At 39.7% G+C, this 8123-nt stretch overlaps 1 protein-coding gene across 1 annotated transcript in view; it reads left to right on the top strand.

The window, feature by feature from the left end:
- The first annotated feature begins 306 nt into the window (after positions 1–306).
- TANC2 (tetratricopeptide repeat, ankyrin repeat and coiled-coil containing 2) overlaps positions 307–8123 on the top strand; it is a 347897-nt gene continuing 340080 nt past the window's right edge. Inside the window, exon 1 of the mRNA XM_028087521.2 lies at positions 307–382. The gene's annotated coding sequence lies outside the window, so the exon portion shown is untranslated. The remainder of the gene's footprint in view (positions 383–8123) is intronic.

Here is an 8123-nt window from a genome sequence, read left to right as displayed (position 1 = left end):
CCCTCCGCGCCTCCTCCGGGCGGCCCCGCCCCCGATCCCATCCCCCTCGCGCTCACCTCCCGGCTGTGCCGCGCGCGAGGCGGAGCAAGGCGTCCGCCGCCGCCACCGCCGCCGCCGCTGCCGCCGCCGCCGCCGCCGCCGCCGCGCTGAGGGGCGAGAGCCTGCACCCGCGCCGCCGCTGACAAGAGGACCGCCGCGGGCTGCGCTTGCCCGCCGCGAGGCCCCGCCGCGCCTTTCCGGGGCGCAGACCCACCGCGGGCGTCGGAGCGCAGCGAGGTGCTCTGGGAATCGCGGGCGGCGCCGGCTGGCGGCGCGGTCCTCACTGGGGATCCCGGGGGCTGGGGCTTGACCCGGAGTTGCAGCGAGCCCCTCAGAGCGGCAGGTAAGAGACCCGGGGAGCGGCGGAAGGAGGGGTCGCCTCAGTGACAGGGGCGTTCGCCTCCAATGCCTCGGCTCCAGGGAGAGGGGCGGGGGCGAGCAGGGAAGCAGCGGAACGGGCAGCGAAGTGCCTCCGGTGTCCAAGGTGTGGGGAAGGTTGGCTCCAAATGTGGCACTCAGGGTGGCTTCAGATGGGGCCGGGGACGGTCACTTCGGTGTCACCGAAGGTGTCATGGAATTTGGTACCGAGAGAGCCTCTAGATGACGGGGACCCAGGATGAGATGCGAGGCAGATTGCTAAACGTGGCAGGCAATGTGGTGCAGAACGAGTTGCAAAATGTGCCCCCAGAATGCAGCATAAAAAGTAGTTGTGAAATGTGCCAGGTAAGGCGCAGGGTGGATTGGCCTGTGTGGCACTGAAATTCATGGTAGAAGTGTTGTGTGCGATATTAACAATCCCTCTGGGAAAGGAGATGTAGTGTAAGAAAAGATTAATAAGGCTCATTGCTAGATATTTTATCACAGGAAATCGAGAGGAGCTATGATATGCTATTTTTTGAGATAGAGATAGTACGTACCCACGTGAAAGAAAAAAAGCATATTGTGTCTGGTTGTGAGATGGGAAAGAAAAAATAAGGCTAAAATAATTCCAGGTTTTGCCGTCAGCTTGGAGAGAAGCACTGTTATAATTGTATCCTGTCTTTTATTTCAGTTGTGTAAAATGGGTTTCACAAAACATAAACAATGATAATAAACATTAGGAAGATTTGGTGTTTCGGGTGTCTTTCTGTTCTCTGCTCCTCTCCAGGAAAAGAAAAACAATAAACAGAAAAACACCACATCTTGATCATAATTCTGAGTTCAAGATCATTAGGCAAAGGGATTTTTTTTTCCTGTGTGCCCCTGTCTTCATTTTCACACAGGTGAAAATATCTGGAATGAGGAAAACAAAACAATATGGTGAACAAAAGGGATAAATTTTCAGGCATTTTGAGGGGTTGGAGCCAAAAGCTGTTGCAGTGGTTAATTACAGTGAATGACAGTAGTGATCTATTCTTGCATGTTCTTGGTGTTGGGGTGGCAAAATGGGGAAAAAATTGAATACAGTAAATGTAGCATAAAAAGCAGCAACATGGATACTGTCAGCATTTCCCAGGTACATCATCTTAGGAATGTGAGCACAAGAATAAAATATTAAATATTCTTTCTCTATCTCTCTGTTTCTGTCTTTGTATATGAAATTACCCACATGCTGCGAAACATTGTGACTTCCATTTAAGAAGAACATCTGTGTTTTGAGAGGATTGTCAGAAAATAGCTGGAATTTCAGGAGTAACAAAAGATAGTTCAATGAGCTGTGTAATATAAGTTACATATGTACATTCAATGAGTGTCTGGTATGAAACAAGCAGAAATATCTGGCTGTGTTCATTAGAATATAGTTAATGATTGAGATTTTAGTATTTTATGTTGTGATTATTGTAGAGAAATTGAATGACTTGCCTGAAGAATGTTGTTCTTATAATAACAGTAAGTAATTTGCTAGATAATCTGAAAATTCATACTATGGGTTTCTTCCTGCATCCACATTCAGCCACTGAGGGATCATTTGCTTTAAAGACAAAACTGGATTTTACTTGGTGATTAATACTGGGTTTTAGTGTTTTCTAGAGATACATCCCTCATCTTGAGGCTATGTTGGGGCTAAAGCAGAGAGGAGAGGGCCAGAGGAGAATAAAGAGCAGTTCTGTTGGGTCTTCCTGTTTTGTTCTGACTGTAAGCCATATGTACTGCCACCCCCTACTGTCTGTAGGAAGAGGTGTTGCAGAGCCCCATTCTTTTCTTGTTATCACTGCCCCCTTGTGTAAGGGAAGAAATTGATAGTTGCACTTGGGAAAACCACTCTCCTCCGATTGTTCTTGACAGGGTGGTTATGTGGATCTGTTAATGATCTATTCTTTTCCGAGTTGCAGGGCTTTAAACTTACTGTTAGTCAGGCTTCAGATTTAATGTCTGTTTTTGATAGTATCTAATTTTAATCAGTAATTCAAATTGTTCAGAACGTTTTTAATATGTTTGGGAAGATGGAGTACTATTACTAGAAGTACTAGTTTTAATGCTCACCCTTATATAGCCCTTACTCTGTGCCAGTCCTGTTATACACGTTTTAATCAGTTTCAGCACCCTGTGAAGGATGTCCTGTTATTTACATTTTACTGATGAGAAACTGAAACAGAGATGTTCAATAACTTGCATAGGACAGTCAAGAATCAGATTTAGCTGGCAAGTGGAAGAGTTGAGTTTCAATTCAATAAGTAAGTAGTAAGACACAAATATTAAGCCTACAGATATAACAAAAATACAGTTACTTATAGTATGACCATTTCTTTTATGGGATTTATTTTTGTAATTTATCTCTGGGATTATGAGTAGAAGAGTATCAGTACTTTCTATGTGGTTAAGGAAATATTTGTGATGGAGGTTGGTTTTGGGGGGACTTTAGAGATAAAAAGTTACTTTCAAGTAATTTGGGGTGTGTGTGTGTGTGTGTGTGTACATAGTGTGCAATAAATGTTTACTGGTGCTTTTAAAGAGAGTACACCACACACAGACATCTACATACCATCTCTTTAAAAGCACCAGTAAATCTTTACTGCTAACTTTCTCAAGGAAAATGAGGAGAAATTGTCTGTTTTTCCTGCCTAATTCATACTTTTATGATCTATTTTATTTTAAAAAGTAACAAAAATGGATTGGATGAATGTGTATATTTTACCACTTCCATCAATAATCGTTGGCTCAGATTTTTGTCACACTTAACATTGTTTCATATATATTACATATCAAATCATATTTATGTGTAAAGTATAAAGAATAAGAGGGCCCCTGGGTGGCTCAGTCATTTAAGCGTCCAACTCATGATTTCAGCTCAGTTCATGATCTCAGGGTTGTGAGATGGAGCCCTGTGTCAGGCTCATGTGCTGGGTGTGGAGCCTACTTAAGATTCCCTCCTTCTTCCTCTGCCCCTCCCCCCTAAAAAAAAGAAGAAAAAAGAATAATAATCGTCTCTTGTATTTGAAACAATTATTTTGTTCTGTAAGCCAAACTTTCTGCCATTCTATAAATCACATAGCTCATATAATCAAATACTTCTTTCATTTTTATGTACATTTGTTGATAAGGGAATTCAAGATAATCTATTATGACTAAGACTTATTCAAGATGTATATTTATATTCTTTAGTATATTTGTCATAGATTTAGATCATGCTGTGTATTTTAGATTGGCTGATAGTTCCTTTTAGCATACTTCATTTATGAAACCTAATTTGATGTTTGCATCTTTATCATAAAGTTTTACTAACATTATTAAACATTTGATTATTTCCCTTTTCCATGTTTGATTTTTGGACTGTCCCATGCTGGCTCTCTGGCTTTTCCCCATATTTGCCCATAAATGCAAATTATGCGTTTTCATTTATGCATTTGCTCTTTTCGTATTTTCTGAAAGATTTTGCATGCATTATTTTGAATGGAGAAAAAAGTAAGCCTAGAAAGAAGTACAGTAATCCCCTCTTATCTGAGGGGGATACATTTCAAGACCCCCAGTGGATGCCTGAAACCATGGATCGTACTGAAATGATATATACTGTTTTTTTCTATGAGTACATACCTACAATAAAGTTTAATTTATAAATTAGGCATAATAAAAGTTTAACAACAATAATAAGATAGAACAATTAAAACAGTATATTGTAATAAAGTTATGAGAATGTGGTCTCTCCTCTCAAATTATCTTATTGTGCTGAATTCATTCTTGTGATGACTTCTTATCATTTTATCAAGATGATAAAATGCCTATGTGATGAGATGAAAAGAGGTGAATGATGTAGGCGATGTGATGTAGCCTTGGGTTACTATTGATGTTCTGACTATACATCAGAAGGAGGATCATCTGCTTCTGGACTGTGGGTGGATTAGCAGGGGACTACCATATACTAAGCCAGTACTAGTTCCAAAAGGGGAATATTAGGATAGTTGATTTTTTTTTAGATTTTATTTATTTATTTGAGAGAGAGAGACACAGAGCATGAGCAGGGGGGAGGGGCAGAGGGAGAGGGAGAAGCAGGCTCCCTGCTGAGCAGGAAGCCCAACAAGGGGCTCAATTTCAGGACCCTGGGATCATGACCTGAGCTGAAGGCAGACGCTTAACCGACTGAGCCACCCAGGCATCCCTAGGATAGTTGATCTTGATTAGATGTAAGGTAGAACAAGTATGCAATAGAAATGCATCAAAATTCTCTCCTTGTCATATTTCTTCCTTTTACAATAGAATTAAAATTGAATTTCTGAGACCTAGTGATTGGGCATAGTAGTTGAATGTACTTACACAGAATCACCAATGTTAGCTGGACTATTTTTACTCATGGTTCCCAGATTTTATTTTAAGGAGCTGGAACAATCTGTCGCAGATGGCTGTTTACTTTTCTAGTACTAGTTTGATCAAGGTAACAAATATAACATAGTTTGGAAGCTAGTTTAATTATTTGGAATTTTTTTTTCCCTTTGTGAATGAATTGAAACTCAGCATTGTCATATCTGCTGAGTGCCTGTACTTAACAAATACTATTATTATTTGGAGAGAAGGCACCATATAAATATACTGTATAAATAAATAGTTTTTGTTCTAATACCATGAAAACTATCACCTGGTTTATTTGAATAGCATCTTTTTTTTTTTAAGATTTTATTTATTTATTTGACAGAAAGAGAGATAGCAAGAGAGGGAACACAAGCTGGGCGAGTGGGAGAGGGAGAAGCAGGCTTCCTGTTGAGCAGGGAGCCCGATGTGGGGCTCCATCCCAGGACCCTGGGATCATGACCTGAGCTGAAGGCAGATGCTTAACGACTGAGCCACTCAGGCGCCTTTCACTTAAATATTTGTTGACTCCATACTATGTATACATAGTTTTACTACTGTAGTCTTTCAGTTGAAAGTGGACATTTCATATTCTTCCTTAAATCAAAACTAATAGTGTAATTCAGAATTCTGTGTCCTAATATTCATACTAGGAAAAATACAGGTAAAAAAACCCAGTGTATTAAATTTGTCACTTCCCTAAAGTTTTACTGGTCAATGTTGGTAAGTTTTACTGTTTTCATTAGGTGGCAAAGGTATCATGAAAAGGAAAACAGTGGGCGCCTTGGTGGCTCAGTCGGTGAAGTGTCTGCCTTCTGCTCAGGTCATGATCTGAGGGTCCTGGGGATGGAGCCTTTGGTAGGGCTCCCTGCTCAGCGGGGAGTCTGTTTCTCCCACTGCGCTCTCCCCACCCCATGCAGGCGCACTCATGCTCTCTCTTTCACAAAAATAAATAAAATCTTAAAAAAAAAAAACAAAAAAAGGGGCGCCTGGGGGGCTCAGTCGTTGAGCGTCTGCCTTCGGCTCAGGTCACGATCCCAGGGTTCTAATCGAGCCCCACGTTGGGCTCCCTGCTTGGCAGGAAGCCTGCTTCTCCCTCTCCCACTCACCCTGCTTGTGTTCTTGCTCTCGCTCTCTCTCCCTCTCTCTGTCAAATAAATAAATAAAATCTTAAAAGCAAAAAAAAAAAACAAAAAATAAAGGAAAACAGTGCTTTAAACATTCCTTTTTATAAATATCAAAAGTATTGCAGACCTAAAATTCACAAAGCAATATATATAAGCAATAATAATGGAAAACTTATTTACTCCAAATAGGTATCTTTGGATTAGGTAGCCATGCTTTATTTCCTTGTCTGTAATACCGTACTTGCGTATCATTAACTGATTATATCAGATGACATCCGATTATAGAGATTGACAACATGATGAAATATGGCACCAGTTTTTTATTGCCATGGCAACCCCACCTATGGATCTAGCCTTATAAGTAGATTAGTTATTAAGCTTGGGAATGGGACTGGGTATGTAGATACTGTGATTTAATCATTTTAGTCATAGAGAATCTGCCTCAGATCGAGGCAAATTCCTTCTGTTTAAATGAAGGAAGTCTTTTCTTAGCCCTTTACAATCTTGGGTTGTGGGATCCCACAGTTTCTAGCTCTAGTTGCTGAAATTTGGTAGGGTAAAGCTAGTCAGGTTATGGAAGCTTGATGGGTATTTGTTGTTACTCTAGAATTCTGTTTTTGTTTCAGTTCCAAGGAATTCTGTAGGGTCCCTCCGGATTGGGAATTAGGGTGAATGAAGGTAATTAGTTTTATTAGACATATGGGATGAAGATTTACTACATACCCAAATCCTGTTTTAGCATCAGAGAATCTTAGCTCTTTCTTTTTGGGGTTTTGAAGAGGAAGAAAGACTTCTTTTGGAAGTTATCAGACTTTCCTTTATTTTATTTTATTTTGAGGGGAAGAGCAGAGGGAGAGAGAGAATCTTAAGCAGGTTCCATGCTCAGTGTGGATCCTGAGGGGGGCTCTATTTCATGACCTTGAGATCATGATCTGAGCCGAAATCAAGAGTCAGATGCTTAACTAACTGAGCCACCCAGGCGACCCACACATTTCATTATGATAGAATGACAATACTGTTGTTTAGTTGTAAGAAGCTTTTGAAATTCTACAATCGTGAGACCCATTTTATAGTAGAAAGAACATGAATTTGTATGTTTTTGAATCATGAAAACAGATTCGAATTATTACTCTGTCACTTACTAGATGTATGAGGGGCTAAAATCTATCTTGCAGGGTTTTGGTGATGACAAAGTGAAATAATGTCAGTGAAAATCCTTAGGACAATGTTTAATACTTAAGGAATGGTCATTTTTATTAGGCCTTGGAAATCATCCTGGATTTCTCTTTATTTAATGCATGCTTCACCCAACTCCTCCCCACAATTTTCTACTAGCATTGTCAGTCCAGCTTTTCCTTGTTACCTTGTCTTGCTCTCCTTTTCAGCCTTCCAAGGCATTTAAAAGACCCATGGTAATTAAGTTACTGATTTATTTTTATCCTGAAATTTTCTCTTATGAAAGATTTGATGAGAGCTGAGAGAGAGAGTTCTTAACTGCAAATTTAAAAATAGTTTTAGAAGTGAGATGCTGTTGGGCAGGCTCCTGGTGTGCATACCTTTTTGGGCTGTTTCCCTTTAAGTACCACAAACGTGACAAAAAAAAATTAGTTTTTAATCTCCTCTATAAAATAGCAAACCATGGCATTTCTTGAGACAGTCAGCTCTTTGACAATTCTTTTTTCAATTCGATCACGTAAATGTCATAACATTTCTCACTTTTGTGACTAACTGGAATTTTCTGTGATAACTTTATCCCCCCATCACCCATGCTACATGTTGATAGCTTTTTGTAATTTTTCTTTTTTAAAAATTTGTGATAATCAGTTAAGGTGGTTGCTTTTCTTTTGTGATTTACTTAATAAAAAGGCCTTGTCTGTTTACAGTGTAAAATAATACATTAGAAAAAGTTTATCCCTCTTTCTTTAGTGTAAATAACAAGTTATTCAAAATCTCGTTTTTTTTCCTGAGTTTCCATTACTTCTGTAGCATTTTGCCCAGTGTATCATGCATAGTTATTCACTGAATATTTTTCTTTGACTCACTTTCTCTTAGTTTTCTCCTTAGTTGTCAAAATACTCATGAATGGGTAAGTTTGTGCTAGTTATAAAATAAAAACTAGTTCATCCTGAAGACATCTTGCTTATTAATGCACTTGAGAAAGACCACTTATATGCAACTTTGGTTCCAGATCGGTTTGTT

Source organism: Eumetopias jubatus, unplaced genomic scaffold, assembly GCF_037043125.1.
Source record: "Eumetopias jubatus isolate StellerSeaLion01/CBP00866 unplaced genomic scaffold, mEumJub1_p1.0 scaffold_10, whole genome shotgun sequence".
Lineage (NCBI taxonomy): Eukaryota > Metazoa > Chordata > Mammalia > Carnivora > Otariidae > Eumetopias > Eumetopias jubatus.
Note: the sequence above shows the minus strand (reverse complement) of the source record. Positions and strands in the feature narration are given on the sequence as shown.